The sequence below is a fragment of the Peromyscus maniculatus genome, chromosome 20 (genome assembly GCF_049852395.1).
Source record: "Peromyscus maniculatus bairdii isolate BWxNUB_F1_BW_parent chromosome 20, HU_Pman_BW_mat_3.1, whole genome shotgun sequence".
In the NCBI taxonomy this organism is placed as follows: Eukaryota; Metazoa; Chordata; class Mammalia; order Rodentia; family Cricetidae; genus Peromyscus; species Peromyscus maniculatus.
This window is the reverse complement of record NC_134871.1, coordinates 37,588,355-37,609,312: the sequence shown is the minus strand read 5'-3', so window position 1 is coordinate 37,609,312 and position 20,958 is coordinate 37,588,355.

The following is a 20,958-nucleotide window of genomic DNA, read 5'->3' as shown; positions in this document are numbered from 1 at the left end:
TTTTTGGTGAGAACTAGTTTTGTGGTCACACATATGGGTAAAGAATTGGGGGAGGCTTGATAAAGTCAGGTCATATGAGAAAGCACTTTCCAGGGACAATGTTCAGCCTCGTGAAAATGAGTATATTTTTGTGTGGAGACAGTCCTATCTGCCATAAGTTTTAAGTGTATAAGGTGCCCATTTTATATATTAGAAAAAAGGACTAAGGTGAGCCTGGAAATTACAAACCAGAGAGAGTAAGCCCTAAAAATGAGCAGGTCTCTCACAGCAAACACTACAAATCTAGTTCAGATGACATGGAATTGCCTTGCCTGGGCCATAGGGAGGTTACACTCTATTGCTTAGGCTATGGCTGAAGAAAATGGATAGCACACATATGTGTTCTACACATTGCCCTGCTTATGATGGAACACCTTTTTGCTTCAGTTTGTTCTGCCTCAACACTGAGGCTGCCGCACTGTTCCCACTTGCATCCCAGTCCCAAATGCTCTTCCAGTTTTACCTGTCCTTATGCCCCCTCTTGCCTTGGAATAGATCTCACACCCCTCTCTTGCTACACCCCATGGATTCCTTCCCTCCAGTGGCTTTGTGTTCCCTTTCTCCTCATGTGGCGCTCCTGCTCCATCATCATTAGTCACCTCGGCCTTCTCTAAGAAAGCAACTCTGATGTTCCCAGGAAGAATACATTACCCCACCTGTCACTCATTCAGCAATGTGACTTCATGGTCTACTCCTCTGTTGCCCCTAACAGGTTGTAAACTTCATGGTGCAAGGGACTGTTCTCATTGAAAATCATTTGGATGGCCCTTCACAAACACCATCTGCTTCCCATTTAGGGCTGAATGTGTTGGGCATTGCTGGTCAGCTCAGCTGTTTATTTTCTGGGGCATAAATTGGTCGGCTGTGGCTTTGTAGACCAGCTGCTAGCTAATGGACCCTCCTCTGCAGTCATTAGGGGGCTGGACAAGAGCGCAGGTTCACACAACCCCTGTGATCTAGCTCAATGCTCCTCATGTTGTATTGCACTTAGGAATCATGAGGGGAACTGGTTAAAATGCAGACTCTGACTTTGAAGCTTCTGAGGTGGGAACCACGACTGTGCATTTTCAATGAGCCCCCAGATGCTGTAGACCACATGTCCCACAGCAAGGACCTCATGTATTGTGAAGGGTGCGCTTCAACATAATTCGCATGTTGTTCTTTGTATGTCACCCATTCTGTTACTCTGCTGATAGTTTTTAATCCCAGCTGCTTTTACTAGAGATGTTTGCATTAAAAAGGGGAAATTCAGTCCATCTGGTTTTTGTTTCATTATCCTTCTGCGGTATTCAATAGACTAGTGAGAATAACAACAGTCCCAATAATGGGCATGATTTATTAATAACTTAGTATCAGCTAGAATGTGTTAGCTCTTCCTCTCCTCCCAGTAGCAATATGGTTACTATTCCCTTTTACACAGAATGAGCCTGCATTTAAGAAGCTTAAGAACACTTCCAAGAAATACATAGTGGGTCCAGAGCTAACCTTTGAACATACCTGTGTGATTTGAAATATTGGGGCATTTGCTTCCCACTGCCTCAGTCCTTCTTCCCCTCTTGTTCTTCTGATTTATTCCATTCCATATTCTCTCTCTCTCTCTGACTCTCTGTCCCTTTCTCTCTATCCCTCCCTCTCTCACCCTCATCCTTCATCCTCTCGCTCCCTCCCCCATCAATCTCTCTCACATACACTCACCTCAACCCTGCTCCAGTAAGCACAGCCTTAGACAGATGCTTGGGATGTTTCCACCAGATGCCTTGTGTCAAGGTAGAATAAATATCTATGTAGATAATAATTCTCCACCAGATGCCGTGCATCCTCTCCATCTCTCTCTCTGCATAATTTGCTTGCAAACTGTAATCGGCTCCTACAGGCTTCATGGAGCTTCCTTACCTTTGCTCTTCAAGGTTCAGAAACCTATTGGTCATGTTACCCAGAACAAGTGTCTCCTAGGCTGATCACCTCATCCTTGAAAACCCCCATGCTCTAAATCACACTTGAAATATCTGTCTCTCTGGAGATCTTCCCTACCTGGTAGGTGTTATTCAACTTTAAAGCATCTCTCCTTGGGAGTAAAGGTGAACTTTCTCACATGTTAACTTTGAAGTCTTGGGTAGGAAAAAAATGAAGCTTCAGGATGGGTTTCATGTTTGTCTTGCTAATAATCCTTCAGCTGAGTGTGATTTTAAATTAAGATGATTATGTTAACAGGAAAGTGAAAACAGTGTGAATATATGAATATCATCCCTAATCCAAGACTGGAAAAGTGACCAAATCCAAAGCTTTTGGAGTGATGGCATGATTGATGCCACATTTGAAAAATCTCATACCTGGTTTCATGTGATGTTAAAATCAAATACAAAGTCATTAAAATATTATGCAAATTTATCTCATGTGATGTGTATAAGATACAAGTGAAACCAAAAAAAACCTTGTATTTATGCTTGGATCCTATTCCCAACATATGCTATTAGGTATATGCAAAATTTCCAAACTATGAAAATATCTGAAATCCAAAATTCTTGAGTATTTTGTATAAGGATATTCAATTCCAAAAAGCTTTCCATTTTGGTGTGTATATCAGCAATGCTCTTCTTAACTCATATCAGCAAATGTACTTCTTAAATGATTATTACAAGACCAGTGCTCTAACCCCTGAGCTATAGGGCCACAAAATTCTACCAGATCTTCAAAGAAGAGTTAATACCAATACTCTTTAAATTGTTCCACACAATAGAGACAGAAGGAACATTACCAAACTCCTTCTATGAGGCTACAATTACCCTGATTCCCAAGCCACACAAAGATGCAAAAAAAAAAAAAAAAAAAAAAAGAACTACAGACCGATCTCCCTCATGAACACTGATGCAAAAATACTCAATAAAATACTGGCAAATAGACTCCAAGAACACATCAAAACAATTATCCACCACGATCAAGTAGGCTTCATCCAAAAGATGCAAGGGTGGTTCAACATACAAAAGTCCATCAATGTAATACACTATATAAACAAACTCAAAAAAAAAAAAAACCACATGATCATCTCATTAGATGCAGAAAAAGCATTTGACAAAATCTAACAGCCCTTCATGATAAAGGTCTTGCAGAGATCAGGAATACAGGGAACATACCTAAACATAATAAAGGCAATTTACAGCAAGCCAACAGCCAACATCAAATTAAATGGAGAGAAACTCAAAGCGATTCCACTAAAATCAGAACAAGGCAAGGCTGTCTGCTCTCTCCATACTTATTCAATATAGTACTTGAAGTTCTAGCCAGAGAAATGAGACAACATAAGGAGATCAAGGGGATGCAAATTGGAAAGCAATAAGTCAAGCTTTCGCTATTTGCAGATGACATGATAGTATACATGAGTGACCCCAAAAATTTGACCAAGGAACTCATAGAGTTTATAAACATCTTCAGCAACATAGCAGGATACAAGATTAACTAAAAAAATCAGTAGCCCTCCTATATCCAATTGACAAATAGGCTGAGAAGGAAATCAGAGATACATCACACTTTACAATAGCCACAAATGATATAAAATACTTTGGGGGTAACTCTAACTAAGCAAGTGAAGGACTATGGTGATATTTTATACTGAAATGTGATTTTATTTGTATGTTAATAAATAAAGTTGCCTGGGGGTCAGAGCTAATAGCAAGCCATAGCAGAAGCTGGGTGGTGGTGGTGGTGGTGGTGGTGGTGGTGGTGGTGGTGGTGCACGCCTTTAGTCCCAACACTTGGGAGGCAGAGCTAGACAGATCTCTGTGTGTTCAAGGATACAGCCAGCATGGAGATACGTGCCTTTAATCTCAATACCAACCATAAAAGACCTGGAGGTCTGTATAGATGGGCAGTGAAGTGTTAGAGTTTTAGCTCTTAGCTATTGCTCTGACCTCTTGGGCTTTTAACTCTGCAATCAGCTCTGTGTTTCTTATTTAAGAAGACTGTTCATCTACAAAGGACCTACATGACAAGAACTTTAAGTCCCTGAAAAAAGAAATTGAAGAAGATGTCAGAAAATGGAAAGATCTCCCATGTTCATGGATAGGCAGGATTAACATAGTAAAAATGGCAATCTTACCAAAAGAAATCTACAGATTCAATGCAATCCCCATCAAAATACCAACACAATTCTTCACAGAACTGGAAAGAACAATACTCAACTTCATATGGAAAAACAAAAAACCCAGGATAGCCAAAAGAATCCTGTACAATAAAACAACCTCTGGAGGCATCACGATCCTTGACTTCAAGCTCTACTATAGAGTTACAGTAATAAAAACAGCTTGGTACTGGCATAAAAACCGACACGTGGACCAATGGAATCGAATTGAAGACCTGACATTAATCCTCACACCTATGAACATATAATTTTTGACAAAGAAGCCAAAACTGTACAATGGAAAAAAGAAAGCATCTTCAACAAATGGTGCTGGCATAACTGGATGTCAACATGTAGAAGGCTGCAAATAGATCCATATCTGTCACCATGCACAAAACTTAAGTCCAAGTGAATCAAAGACCTCAACATAAATCCAGTTACTCTGAACCTGATAGAAGAGAAAGTAGGAAGCAGTCTTGAACGCATTGGCATAGGAGATCACTTCCTAAGTATAACACCAGTAGCACAGACACTGAGAGAAACAATCAATGAGACCTCTTGAAACTGAGGTAGAGCTTTTGTAGAGCAAAGGACATGGTCAACAAGACAAAGTGACAGCCTACAGAATGGGAAAAGATCTTCACCAACCCCACATCTGACAGAGGGCTGATATCCAGAATATATAAAGAACTCAAGAAACTAGACATCAAAATGCTCAACAGTCCAATTAAGAAATGGGCTATAGAGCTAAACAGAGGAAGCTCAAATGGCTGAAAGACATTTAAGGAATTGCTCAACATCCCTAATCATCAGGGAAATGCAAATCAAAATGTCTCTGATACTACCTTACACCTGTCAGAATGGCTAAGATAAAAAACACTGAAGACAGCTTATGCTGGAGAGGATGTAGAGCAAGGGGAAGTCTCCTCCACTGTTGGTGGGAATGCAAGCTTATACAGCCACTTTGGAAATCAATATGGTGCTTTCTTAGAAAATTGGGAATCAATCTCACCCAAGACCCAGCTATACCACTCTTGGGCATATACCCAAGGAATGCTCAATCATACCACAAGGGCACATGCTCAGCTATGTTCATAGCAGCATTATTTGTAATAGCCAGAACCTGGAAACGACCTAGATGACCTTCAACTGGTAAATAAAATGTGGTACATATACACAATGGAGTACTACTCAGCAGAGAAAAACAATGACATGAGGTTTGCAGGCAAATGGATGGATCTAGAAAAAAATCATCTGTAAACCAGGTTGGCCTCGAACTCACAGAGATCTACCAGCCTCTAGTGCTGGGATTAAAAGCACTCGCCTCCACTGCCTGGCTTGTCCCTTATTCAGTCTGAGACACCAACCCATGGGGTGCGACCCACATTCAGGCTGAGTCTTCTCTCCTCAGTTGAACCTCTCTGGAAACACAGTTACAGAAATGCCCAGAAGTGTGTCTCCTAGGTGATTCCAAATCCAGTTAAGTTGATTATAAAAATTAACCATCAAAAGCTCATTCTTACTGACAAATATGACAAGAAACCAAATTTTAACTGTGTAAACTTTGATGACTACAGGACTAAGAACAACTCATTTATTTGGTCAAAATGACCTTAGGGAATAGTTAGGAAATTAAGAGATATCAATCATTTTGTTTTGAAGGACACAGTAAAGTAATTGGCTGGGCAAAGTTTGGGGAGTGTACTTTTCCCCCTATAAATTAATTGAGTTTAATTTTCACCTCTTGGCTTGGAATGGTGCTAATCTACTACTAGAAGAGGCAAATTTTAACCAACCCTCCAAACTTTATGAAGTCATTTAATTCAATACATATTTATTGTGCAGTTATTCTGTGCCCAGCACTATAGTTATAAGTGCTGATGATATAGAAATAAACATCAACCAGAGAGTTCACTGAAGTCAGCTCTTTCAAACACAGAAGCAATTGGTGAGAGTGAATTATTTTGGGTGTTGACTGTGTTAGATGTTCTCTTGAGTGGAGAATATAAATGGCAAAGGCTGAGGAGAGAGTGTCAATGAGGGATTATCTACATTGGTTTGGCCTTTGGGCATGTCTGTGGGAGATTATCTTAAGTTAGTTGATATGGGAAGACCCAACCCACTGTGGGTGGCACCATTTCCTAGGCAAGGGTGTATGTGTCCTAAACTGTGAAAGAGTGGAGAATTGAGTTGAGCACAAGCAAGGGAGTGAGTATGAGTGGTCATTTCTCTCTGCTCTTGAGAGTGGCTGTGATGTAACTAGTCAAGTTCCTGCTGTGGCTCCCCTAGAGTAATGAACTGTAACTTGAAATTGTGAGCAAAAATAATCTCTCTTTTTATGGGTATTGCATCACAGCAAGAGAAAGGGAACTAAGACACAGACTCAGTCCTGGAGGCAGAGACAGAGCACACAATTGAGGAAATAAATAAAATAAGAACAAGTTGTGGGGGTCATGACAGAAACAAGTGGGGCTTGAAGAAGGAATCAAGAGCCTGATTATGAATTGGGAAGTCCCGAAAGCTTGAAATAAGGTGATACGTAGGCTAATTCTGAAAGATGAGAAGAATGAATTCATTGGAAGAGTAGCAGAACGCTTTAAAAAAGGAAACCCTGGACACACAGCTGAGGCAGAAGTGTGTGCAGAGCAGGGACAAAGGATACTGAGCCTGTATCTGACTAAAAAGGAACATTCTAGCTATCCCTGTGCCTCACACGACCGGGTCATTCTAATAATCCTGTATGCTTTTCACTGTTGCTACTACAATACGTTACTATTGACTTACCAGCTGAATGCAACCCATTTATTTTCTTACAGGTTTGGGGATCATTTGAAATGAGTGCCACTGTGTTTAAGCCAAATATCTCTTGGTTTAAAGATGTCAGCAGATACTTGGTTTAAGTTGGTATCTCTCTTCAACCGGTTCTCTTTGTGAGGCTCTGGGGGAAGAATCCACTTCCAGCCTTTTCTTGTTTTAATGTATGCCTCTATTTCTTGGCTTGTAGCTCCTTCCTCCAGCCTTGAAGCCTGCATCAGTCATCTTGACACCTTCTCTGTTGTCAAACATCACTTGGTCACCCTATTAGCAGGCCACACTTAGCATGACAGGTAATCCAGGATAATCCCTTACCTAAAGATTATCAATCACAGCTAGCATCCCACTTTCCTATATAAGTAACAACCACAGGCTAACAGAGATGTCCTGGTGGGGACATGGGGAGGGAGGTCTTTATTCACCCCACCCATATACTGATTCCAGCTGTGGCTTTTGTGAATGAACATGTCTGTACTTGTTTTTATTTACTGCTATGGGCAGTATCCCCTTTAATGGGTCTGCACTTTGCAGTTTTGCTTTGTGCCTTGTAGTTCTAAAATCCAAGGCACAAAATTCATGTATAGTCCACCAGAGCAGAGGAAACTGAGATAGCTGAGACACCTGTAACAAAACGGAAGTGAAACTGGTGGACAAATGCTTTTCTGTGCTTGTCTGTCTGAGGATGGAGAATTCTACGTCAGTGTATGCCCAGCATCCCAAGGAAATTGAGCCCTGGGTGTGCAAGGCAGTACTGAGTTAGGTAATGTACTCTTCTATTGATTTTTTTCATCCTCCCCTGTTTCATTTACCCTGGTCCCCACCCCTACTTGTCTTGTGGTAACAGTTTCCGAATAATCAACCTTCTTTTGAGTCCTAGCTTCAGGTTCTGGTTTTTGAGAGTACTGGTCATTCTCCTAGAAAGCAAATCCTAAGGGGTCACTTTCCATGCTATCAGGTGGAGTGTGGGTGATACATAGCGGGCACAGAACCAAAATTACTAAAGGGTTCAGCAGGGATGAGCGAGTTCAAATGAAAATGAACCATTACATTGTGGTTATGTCATGGTACTAATGTTGAATGTCCCAGGGCAATGGCAGCTGTAGGGATCGAGAGACTGACTGCTTTGGAAGCTGTAAAAATTAAAATCAGCTAGACATGGTGGAGCATACTCAGAAATCTGAATTAAGAGGATTTTTGTGAGTTTTAGGTCAGCCAGGGCTACTAAGTTTGTTGGAAGCTGCGCCTCTATAAAGACAGACTCTCTTAAAACAGAACAAAACCAGACAAAACACAACGTAAAGTATAACAGTCAAGCCAAAATGGAAAACAAAAACAATGGCAGTCTCAGATCAATTGTCAACTCATGGCCCAGTGTTCAGTCAAATGGCCTCATCGCATGTCCTGGAAATGCTCTGCTTTGAAATACCCAGGGTTCAATCACAAGAACAGCACAGATGCCAATGCGATTGAGCACATAACCTCAATAATTCTCTTATGCCAAACTTAGGGCCCCAATTAGGAAAGGATAAAATCCTGGGGCCTGGGATAGAAAACAACATTGGACTGTGTCAGCACCTTAAAGCCCCAGGATGCCCTGCATCTTCTAGCATGGCAGAGACAGCACCCTTCAGTGATGTAGAAGAAAGGAGCTGTCTCTGTATGGAGTTCTTTGAAGGGGCTTTGTTGGAGGCAGGTGGCTTGGAACAAGATTGTTGTCCTTTTTCGAGATCCATGCCATTTCTCTTTGTTAGCTTTACACCAATACAGCCAGGCTGTGGAGCATTTCAGCAGGAGTGCAGAGTCTTGGAGTCTAATCGCAGTAACATGGTTCAGTGGCTGCAGAATTGCAGCTTCTGGATGATAATGTAGTTCTGGAACCAAAGCAACAGGGGAGCGTGGTCTTGATGTTTTTAGACTAAGGAACATTAATCATGCGGCTAGACAGCAGGAAAGATATTAATGCAGGGACATTTCCTGTGATGTCAGATATGATGGTGAGCAAGGATGTCTTGGATCTAATCCTGCCCTCTGACTTCTGTGACTGGAGACAGTGATATCATCATGGATGAAGATGTGAGAAGAACTATAGCAGTGATAATGAGAGGGGGAGGGAGAGAGGTGGGAGACGTTAGAGAGAATAGACTGGAATTATTGGATGAGACTGTTGAGCATACTAAGCAACTATGTTCTTTAGGAATGTGGATGTGGCATGCTCTTCACTTAGTATGAAAGAAACAGACAACGTACTATATAGGGTGAAGATTGCCAAGTTCAATGCCATTTACATGACAATAGTGATATTGTAACTGGTGCCCTGGACTTGAGCAGGATGTGTTCTAAAGGAATCACAGTGAGCTTTCAGGTTCAGCCACTAGGGTCAGAGGGCCAGAGGGCCAGAAGGCCAACAGAGGTTTTGGACTTATACCATCTAAGCAATGACTGTGGTATTCCAAAGGGTAACGGTGATTTGAAGCCTGATTAGAGGGAATAACATGAATCTGAATGACAGGAAAACTGTACAAGGGCTGAAGTTACACGCTGTGATGAGACACCGGTGATCTGCCCCTTATTTCTAGAGCTGAGATGTTTCTCTGGCCCTGCGCCCATATGAAGGGGAGAATGTAGTCACATTTTCCTCCAGGTGTTCCCAAGAAATGTCATTGACAAGGGAACTGAATCTTTCAATTGTCTTCCCCCCAGCTGTAGAAGAGAAAAACACAGTCTAGCTGGGAACATGAAGAGGAAGGTGTGATTCCAGTGGACTGTTGCCATGCTGTACCCTACTCATGGGGGCTGCTAAGGGACAGTGGCACCTTCCTGACAGCAGTCAGACCATAGTATGCTTCCCTATTTCCATTGGGTGCTGAAGAGCCAAGGTCAAGGTATGCAGAAAACTTTATCTTAACTTCCTGGAGACCTATTCCCAGACTCCAAGTGTAAGCCTTTGGACACAGTGTGCGGAATAGACTGCATATATTGTTTTATTTTTTTTCAGAATTAAAAACATTCAATGCCTGTCCTGTCTTTCCAGAACACTGTTCACATACTGTGGCTGTAATGTTCATACTTTGAGATATGGCAAAGCTGGCACACATTTCTTATTCTTTCCTCATTATTTCATGGACAGAAGATTCAATCTTAATGTACATTTTATCAACTTCAGCATAAATTTTTTTCTTTATTAGGTCAAGAAATCTCACCTTCTCAGGCAAGGAAGGACTTTACAGTTTCTCTTGGATGTATATGAATCATAGGCATCACTAATTTTGTAATTAAGATCATTGTTAAGTAAAGTGTCACTTGAATACAATAATTATAATATCACAATCTGCTGAGAAGACTATTAGAAGCTAATAGGTGGGTAACATATGTAGCATGATCCATCTAACAACATGACAATTTCTGTACTTGACAAGTTGGAGAGAGGACGCCACAAAATTTCATCATCTGACTCTGTGCAATAACTTAGAAGTTATAAATTGCTTAATTTTCAATGTCGTTTATTTAATATTTTTGAAGCCCAGTTGACCATGTGGTCACTAAGAGTGAAGCCATGGATGAAAAGATAGATTATTATATATTTATAATCAAAGATAGATTGTTAGCCTTCCTGATGGAACGAGAGTAGACTGTATACTGGCAAACTTGTGGATGAGGTTGGCAGAGAGACTTCTTGTAGCAGGTGCCAAAAAATGAGGCTCTTTCTGTCTCTCTGTAATGCCTGACTTACCTGAAATAGAGAGGATCCTGATAACTGTGTGGCTAGAACACTTCCTCTGTGAATGCCATTGTCTCTTCTCAGCCACCCAACTGCCCTTACCAACATTGTAGGTTCTATCTGTAGTCTATTTAGGATATAGAGTTGTCTGTACTGTTCTTTCATGTTATTATTATCTAGAACACCTGAGGCATATAGGTGTTCAACAAGTATTTGGGGAAAATAATATATGCAAATATCACTTACATGCCTGATTTTTTTCTTGGAATAAATTTCTAGAAACATACCAGTTATTGAATTACTTTAGAGTATAAATTTTATTTTAGTAAGTTTATTTAAATGGATTATATGCCCAGGTCTGGTCTAGATGTTCAGGATAATATCTGAACATCTAGGGAGCTAAAGAGTCAAAATTCTCTGGCTTTTGGTCAGTATTCTAGACAGGCAGTGAAATGTTAACACGTGTTTACTAGGGTACTGAAACCTAAAAGGCCTGTCACATCCAGTACACATCCTTCTGTTCTGATTTGTGCTTCAACCAGAACTCCTAGCACATCCTTTATTTCTCTGAGTTTTGAATATTTTCTAGTTTGATAGCTATAAAAATTGCAACTTTGCTATTGTTTATAAAGTTGGACATTTATTAAACAATACACTGAATATTATTAATTTTCCAATTGAGGATTAATCTGTTTAAAAAATCACCTTAAATAAAAATATTAAACATTAGCATGAAAAATTTATTATCTATGTTTTGTTTGGTTTTATTACCGCCCTTTAAATTTTGCAGACATTTCTGTCCCATAGATGGTTATTTCTATTTTAAGAGAGGATATCCTTCACTGTCCTAATTTGTGGCTGCTTCTGTTGCTTTTATGCTGAAAAATTCTGTCTTCTTTTGTAGAGCAATAAATTCTGCCAAGTTTGCACCTAGTTTCTCTACATTCCCCAACCATTAATCTAAACAGGAATTGTTTTGCTGTGTGGTGGTGAAATCTAATCGTAAAGATTTTTTTTAAAATAACAGAAAAAAATGTTTTACATTATGTCTTAAATAATCTATTGCTTAAATAATCCACAGATGCTTGCTTGCTACCCATTCTTTTTTTTTTCATTTTTCTTTATTAAGAAATTTTCTACTCACTCTACATACCACCCACAGATCCCACCTCCTCCCTCCTCTCATCTCCCAGTACTCCCTCCCAAGCCACCCCATATCCCTACATCCCCACATCCCCCAAATCAAAGTCTCCTATGGGGAGTCAGCAGAGCCTGGCACACTGAGCCTAGGCAGGTCCAAGCCCCTTCCCACTGTATCAAGACTGCACAAGGCACCACACCACAGGCACCAGATTCCCAAAAGCCTGTCCATGCACCAGGAATGGATCCTGATCCCCCTGCCTGGGTGCTGCCCAAACAGTTTGAGCCAAACACCCGTCTTCCGTATCCAGAGGGCCTAGTCCAGTCCCGTGGGTAGCCTATGAACTGTAGACTAGTGGCTACCCATTCTTTATAGATATCAATTTTTAGATGTACTGGAGGGTCTGTTTCTGATCTACATGCTTTGTGTCATTGACATTGTTGTATAGCTGAGAGTTAGTTATATGAAAATTGACTTAAAATAATGACTTTATGAAGTTTTAATTAATATGCCATAAAACTTTTTTGTGTGCATATATGTATACATCTATCCATACAATGTTCATGTGTGTATAAGTGTATGTGTATATGTATGTATGTATTTGTGTAAGCAAGAAGACAATTGATCCTTCAATGCCATCCATGTTTATTTATCTCTCACTGGCCTGGGGCTAACCGCATAGTCTAGGCTAGCTGGCCAGCAAGCCCCTGTCTCTGCTTGCTAAAAGCTAGGGTCAAAAGCGTTCACCATCACAACTGATTATTGTTTGATTTGGGTTCTTGAACTTGGACTGAGGTGAGAACTTGACTAATCGTACCATCTTCTCAGCCCGAAAGCCATCTTTTAGAAATGTACAAGGTACTTATAAAAAAGGTATGAGGTACTTATAAAAAAGTATATCAATATAAAAATTGTGTCTCTATCACTTTGTAGTTGAGAAAATTTTCATCATGGCCCCAAAGAAACTCTGTCCCCAGCAGCAGTTTGCCTGCTCCCCTCCTCTCTCTCTCTCTCTTTCCTGAGAGTTGCTCATTTTCCCTTTTTGTTGGTGGACTGGCATCTTCTGAAATCATGTAGCGCATGGCTTCTCTTTCAAACTTCTCTCACTTGACAATAGCATTTCGGGGCTCATGTGTGTTGTAACAAGTTCTGCTTTCTTTCCCTTTCTCACTGTCCTTCTCTGTTACTGAGACGGTCTTCCTCTGTAGCGTAGACTGACTTGAAACTTACTATAATAGTCCAGGATGGCCTCAGACTCATGGCAATCCTTCTACCTCAGACTCTTAAGTGCTGGAATTACAAGCATCAGCTTACCACATCTGGCAACTTCATTTGCTTTTATTGCCAGATAATATCAATTCTATGAATTCATCTCATTTTTCCCATCCATTTATCAACCAATGAGTGTTTGAGTTGTTTCTTTTAGGCTATTATGAATAATGGGGCCAGTATATTAGTGTGCAAAGCTGAGTGGACAGAGGGTTCAGTTTCTGTTTGGTAATACACCTAGGCATGAGTGTCCAGCTCACTGGAGCGTGCCAAACCCTTTGCCCAAGCACTTTATACACTTCACACTCCCACCTGCAATGTGTAAGGGCTAATCATTATTTTAAAGTCTTCTGGGGCCAATAAGGCAGCTTAGGGAGTAAAGGCATATTTCTAAGCCAGACCACCTAAGTTTGATCCCCAGAACCCACAAGATGGCAGGAGAAAACTGACTCCTGAAAGTTGTCCTTTGACCTCCACATGTGTGTTGTGGTGCACATGGATGTACTCACATACACACACTACGTAAATAAATATAAAACAAAAAATTCTACTACATAGCATCTTTAAGTTTCATTGTTTCCTATAATTAATCATTTTGGCATTTTTATGATACTTCAATATATTATTATGCTCTTGCTACTTATAAATGAAAATATTTTTAGCTTATAGTTGGAAATTAAGAATTCAAAGTTTTGATTTTTACTTGTCATTTGTTTTATGATTTTGACAGTATTGTTTTCCCCTCACTTCTAATATTTAAACCACTTTGAATTATTTTGCATTTTCCATTTGACTCAAAGAATTGAGAGGCTTGTCTTTATTTTCCAGAGGTGGTTTCATATGAGATAATTTAGAGGTTTGTTTGAAATAATTATGTGGAGCAAAACTGTATGGTACATTAGACACAGTGGCAGACCATCATAAGGCCACCATTAAAAGTGGACCCTTCATATCCCTCTAGACTCTTGTGAATAAACTATTTGAGTTCTTCTGAGATGCATAGTTTTTATTACTCTTGTAATTCTCAAGGCAAATAGGCCTACTTCTAAGTGTTTTCTTGAGTTCCTGTTCTCTCAGTTCAGGGCATGTTTCTGAGATGAAGAATGAGGAAGGCTTTGCTTCCTATTACGCATTCCCTTCTTCTTCCTCTTTTAGTATTCTATGGCTGGTCCTTCTCCTGTCATCTGGAGTTATCACTGCTGCTGATTTAACATTCGTCTTCTATATGTACTTCCTTTTATTATTCTGATTTATTGTCCCTGTCTGTGTCTGTTCTGAGGTTAAATCTATAGCTTGTTCTCCACATTCTTGAATTCCTTACAGTGTGATTCCACTTGCTGTCCTGCAAGTCTACTTAATTGTCATACTTTCAGTCCCACTGCAGGTTTTATTGATTAGAGTTCTTTTTCTTTTCTTTTCTTTTCTTTTCTTTTCTTTTCTTTTCTTTTCTTTTCTTTTCTTTTCTTTTCTTTTCTTTTCTTTTCTTTTCGTGAGCTTTATAATGGCACTTTAAAGAAAAGACTTTTACTTTGTATATTATTGATGAAACCAAGCAAACATGAAGTAGTTAGCTTTTGCTGCACCGACTAACAGATGATGGGAAACTTAGGCTTATCACAGGACACACATTGTCTCTCACTGTTCTGTGTGTTGCTTAGGTGGGTCTTTGGATCCAGGAAAGCTTGGCTGGTGTAAGCGACCCAAGCTTAACAGCAGTTGGGAATGCCTGTGAGCCCAGCTAAGACATACAGTTTTCCATCTTAAGTTGTGATAGTCCAAAGTCCTGCAGAGAGCATCCCAACATTTCACAGAGTAACAAGAGAGGGCAGGTCCAAATGCATGGGCTCTTTTCTAGCCTAGGTTTGAGTCCCATTTGTTAAGACCCCCTAAAGCCTTGATTTTGATGTGGGGAAGCATTGCAAAAAAGCAAAGGTGGAAAATAGTATGGGATCATGTTTCCAACTCCATATGCCTAATATTTTCTCTGTTACCCTGATACATAGCATTGAGAGAGATACTTGACTGCCAACCCACTGATTTAAGCCTTCCATGGTATCCTTGAGTGTTCTTTCCTTATTGGTTCTAGGATCTTTGGTTGTTTTCTGATGAGAATCATGTGTCCAGGTTTCTATCTCTACCCTGTTTGCTTTAGCATGATGAGGTGCTGCATAGCTGGTCCAAGGTGTGACCTCTTCTACTTTTCTGGTTCAGCATCTGCCTGCCAGCAGCCCAAACCCCTTGACTAATGGAATCAGGGCCTTAAGTATCACATGTGTTCTCAGTCAACTTTCACTTCAAGTTAATACAGATCCCATAAATCTACTTTCAATAGCTGACTGTACCTTTTGGATTACAAAGGAGTTTGGAAATTTTAATTCTTTCTGTGTCTTTAAAAAGATTCAAAAATTCTTTGAGACTCTCATGGGAATATTTTTATCATATTTACCCACTATTAAATGTTTTCTTTATAAGAGTTGCTGTGGTCATGGCGTCTAATAGACACCCTAACTAAGACAATGACCATCTATTGGAACATAGTCTACCAACCAACCCCCCCATTACCTCCTAGGATGTCTCCATATACCTACCCTCATAATTAGTGTCCTAAAAAACAATTATTGAGTCCAATTTGTGCTGCCCATCTATTCCTGGGTGTATGGCTGTGGTATTTTGAATGTAATTACCCCCCATAATCTCATAGGGAGTGACACTATTAAGAGGTATGACTTTGTTGGAGTGAGTATGGCCTTATTAGAGGAAGTGTGTTACTGTGGGGACAGACTTTGAGGTTTCCCATGCTCAGGATACTGCCTAGTGTGTCAGTTGACTTCCTGTTGCCTGCAAGATGTAGGACTCTCAGTTCTAGCACCACATCTGCCTGGAACACCACCTTGCTCCCTGTCATGATAATAATGTACTGAACCTCTAAAACTGCAAGCAAGCCACTCCAACTAAATGTTTTCTTTATAGGAATTGCTGTGGTCATGGTGTCTCTTTACAGCAATAGACACCCTAACTAAGACAATGACCATCTATTGGAAGATAGTCTACCAACCAAAAACTGAGTAGCCCTCTCCCATCAGCTATCCATTGCTAGTAGCTCCACAGTTAGGGGTGGGACTTAACCCAAATCTATGCTGGGATTTTTGTCTGGCCTTACCTTGCATGGATCTTTGCATGCCACCACAACCTCTGTGAATTACTATGGACAACTGTATTTTGTTGTAGTCATCTACTGCTTCTGGTTCTTGCACCCTTTTTGCCTCCTCATCCACTCTGATCTCTGAACTTCTTGTGAGTGATTTAAATATCCCATTCAGTCTGAGCATTCTACAATCTATTATCTGTACCTTGACCAGTTATATGTCTTTGTGTTAACTGGTACCTTCTGCAGAAAGTAACTTCGCTGATGAGGGTTGAAATATGCACTATTCTATTTATATAGCAATAAGTCATAAGAAATTGGTTTCAAAATATGTCTATTTAGCAGAATAATAGTAGTAGATTGTCCTGTAGACCAAATTAAATATCTAGCCCCAGGTTCTTGTCTCCAATAATAGTATCCAGCATGTGTTCTGTCTTTTGGAGTGGGTTTTAAATTCAGCCATAAGATGGTCAGTTATTCCTATAGCATCTATATTGCTGTTGTACCAGTGGGCATGTCTTATAAGGACAGTCATTATTGTAGTTCCCAAGGTTCACAGTTGGATAAGATTGATGACTATTTTTCTCCCCCAGTAGTGTGTAACTCTAGCACTATGAAAGCTAGCCAGTAGGGCTGTAAATTCCAAGTCAGTACCAGCTTGTTTTTCCATGTTCTGTGACTGAAGTATGTAATGTTTTCAGAAATATGATCTTACCATCAAATGCTCATAGGATTCACCAAGAACAATGATAATATATTGTAATATTTTGAGGGTCTATGGGACCTCACTGACTCCTGAAGAGGTGACCCTCAAATGAGAGAATTTTTTAAATCAAATCTGTAATTGACCAAAACCATAGACAATGGATATCCATAGCTGAAGTAGGTATTAGACCACTGGATAGGACCATCACAGAGATGGTGTGAGGCTGGCACAGGAAGTTCACAGTCCTGGCAGGTAGGGAGGTTCCCTTCCCTAGGTGTGTCAACACCAACTAGAGAGATTCAAGTATCAGGAAGGGGGAGGTTTTTTCAAATGTATTTCATTCATGTTTTTTCATGTAATTCTGCTCTTTTAAAACAAAATATTTGGCAAATATCTATTATTTTAGTATTTCATATATGGAAAGGAACCATTTTATTGACTTTTACCACTGATAACACTTTTGTGGAGACTAAGATACTTGTGTGAATATTTTATGTGGTAGCTAATGTTTTTCTCTGTGCTTTAGATAATAAAGAAACATTTGACACTTTTCTAAACCCTCTTGATATAATTCTTCTAATATATTTAACAATTCAGTTAATACAGCAATTATTTATATGATCATTAAATAAATATGTATTGAATGCTCATATCAACCAGGCCTTGTACCTACCCTCCATGCTAATGTTTTAGTGCTGTAAAAAAAAAATACCTAACAAAAACAGTTTAAAGGAAGCAAGGTTTAGTTTTAGCTCACGGTTTCAGAATTTTTTTTTTATTCACAGTCAGCTGGACCCATTGGTTTGACCTTGAGGTAAGCCAGGACATCTTGGAGGTAGGAGAAGAGTGGAGAGAGGAGGAAAAGACAGGGGAGGGGAGGGGAGGAGAGGAGATGGGGAGGATAAGAGAGAGGAGAATGGAGAAGAAGTTGAGGAAGAGCGAGAGGTAGAGGGAGAGGCAGAGGAGACTGACTAGGGAGAAAATACATTATTTAAAGTTCCAGTCCCAGTAATCTACTTGCTCAAGCTAAGTCCTACCTCTTCCCATAAGCCAGGAATAAGCCATCACCAGGTGAGACTGTGAAGGACACTTGTGTTCAATCAATAACACCCTTGCTGAAGGTATTTTGAAGGTATCATAAAGTGAAAAACAGTCATTCTTAAAGTTTCTGTGAATAATCAGCAGTGCTGCTTGGTAAAGGGCAGTTACTAAACCTTTCCACCGGATTCCAACTCCCAAGCCTGGTCAAGGTTAAGGTATGGTTATTGCGAATACCTTAGCTGACATCAGACCACAGTGTGAGAAATGCCATGGTAGAAGAAAGATGAGCTGAACACAAACAGCGCAGAAAGGACACTGTTACATTCTAATCTGGCTTCTTCCACTTACTCATGCTGCATCCTGCTTCAAAGCTGATGCCTGGCGTCTGCTTAAGATGTATCTTTTGAACTAGCCATGTTATGCACCTTCTTCTTTGCTATCAAGTTCTAGAAAAACAAGCCTGTCATGAACTTTGTGACTGTTAAAGGAAGTAGAGGCCAAAATGTACTTTGATTTACATTTGTGGGTCAAAAGATCTCAGTCCTTCCTATAATTACTACAAGTCGATGCCATGGCTGTACTTTTGTTGGAGCAATAAATAACAGAAGATTTCTAGTATAAATCAATGTCAAAGAAGCTGAATTTTGTGCCTGAGCCTGTATCATGGTCCATAATGTTGTTTGTTCCATGGACATGTCAATAATATGTCTTGGGTGTATGTTACAGACTCAGTCCAAGGTGAGACATCACAGGGCTAGAAATGTAGCTTGGTTGGTAGAGTTCTAATCCTAGAATGTATGAAGCAGCAAATGAAACATATATATCATGCTCCCTCCTCCAAGGATTTAGGAGTCATTGCAGAAGAGAGGGCAGAAAGATTGTAAGAGCCAGGGGTTGTGGATGACCGCAAGGAAACTGTTCTCCAGATACAACAGGGCAGATGCACATATGAACTTACAGAATTTGTGGCAGCATGTAGAGGAGAAGTGGGCAAGAAGTCCCACCCCTAGCTGAAGAGCTATTGGCAACTGATAGCTGCTGGAGAGGGAATTTTTTTAAGGGTATGATCCCTGGTAGGTTGACTATATTCCAGTGGAAGGCCACATATCCAAGAGTATATGAACAGCACAGATTGGACTTCAGTTTTTGTTTTTAAAACAAAAGAAGATGATATAAAGTTGCATGGCTAAGGAAGAGGAGGTGGTTCTGGCAGAGTTTGGTAGAGAAAAGATGAATATGATTAAAACATACACATAAGAGTCTCAGAGGGCTAATAAAATTGCAAAGTGGAGGCAAGAGGATTAGGAGCTCAAGGTCATCTTAAGCTGCATAACAAGTTCAAGGCTATTCTTGAATGCATGAGATCTTGTCTCAAAAAAAAAAATGAAATAATACAGATGGGCCATGGAAACCACCATCCAACAATTGAGTCTATAACCCAGGATGAAGAATATTTCCTGTAGAGTCAATTGTAGAAGCTACAAGCTTGCCACATAGAGTTCATATTTCTTACTTTTAGGTGGTGGTTTTATTTCTCTGTAAAAATGTCACCTAATCAACAAAGTAGGATTTGTTGAATAACCTATTAAGCAATAAAGCAACTTCTACTGTTAGTAGCAACATACATTCTGGAAATATGAGCAAAGTCCTGTTGGCTGTAGTTTAAGATTGAGATAAAATTTTTACAAGTGGCAATTGGAGTACATACAAACCTATAAGTATATTACTTTAATCTCTTCAGAGGAAGGATATTCTGAGAATGTGAAGTGTAAATATTTTTAAGGATACAAAATGCCTCTGGCAGTTTCTGGTTATATGTGTACACTGTTCAATTCATGAATTTTACTTCTTTATTTGCAGATCTCAATATTTCTGTCTAGATGTGAACATTGGACATGTTAGTTGGAAGGGGATTACAGGTTTCCTAATTCAGTGATGATAGATATGTGGCTGTGTGTGTGTGTGTGTGTGTGTGTGTGTGTGTGTGTGTGTGTGTGTACATGTGCATGCACTCTCAGCAGACATTGCTATTCAAACTCACACTTCCAATGCAATCTGTCTGATCGTGGAAGCCATTATGAAGGTTATAGGTTTGTCATATAAAATGTTTAGCTACTTCTTAGATTGTAAAGTGCCACATGGATATTAGTGATAGGAGTAGGTTTTGATTCTAGGTATCAGTCTTCCTTTTTATGGATAGTTTTCCTAAGCTTTCCATGATTTTGGAAAGTTGTGGACCAACAAGGGTAGCCCACTGTCAGAGGCATTTTTCTACTTTTCCAGTTCTGGATTTTAATCTGTTCTACAGTACAACTTCAAATAAATCACCTCATATTTCTAAGCTAGTGGTGTTTCACACCCATGAAGTTCAGGATAATTATCCATCTCTGAGGGCTTTTATGGGCATCAAAGAGGATAATGGATATGAATGTGCCTTTCACATCTGAATGTAGGTGAATTAATGCTCCTTCAATAAAGTGTGGCTTCCTAGAATTTCAAGGCAGGCATTTTATTTTCCAGGTAGTGGAGGATTTGTCCTTTTAAGCACCAAGTATTTTATTATTTTAAGCATTTTAAGATTGAAGTCTTCCTGTAATGGGTTACACACTTTACTGATCTTTTAAGCAGAATACAATAAACATAATTTGATCTTCTGGATGACTCACTGGCATTAAGAAAATTAACTTTTATAAGACAATTCCTAGGTACTCAGTGAAGCATGCAGGCACATGGAGCCTCCCACTAACTGGTTCTGAATGGATATGGCTTTGCTGACTTCTTGCATAACTTCTTAATGAATTTGCCCAGCTTTCTTTTCTATGGCTAAATGACATTTCTCTTTCTTCCATCCAGGTTCCTCTAAATTAGGCTCCCACTCCTTAATTGCCTTTTCTTTTATTGCTGTGGATCAATGAAAGCAATTTAAAAAGAATCAGATCATGTTCTAAAGATGTTGATATTTTGAGGGTGC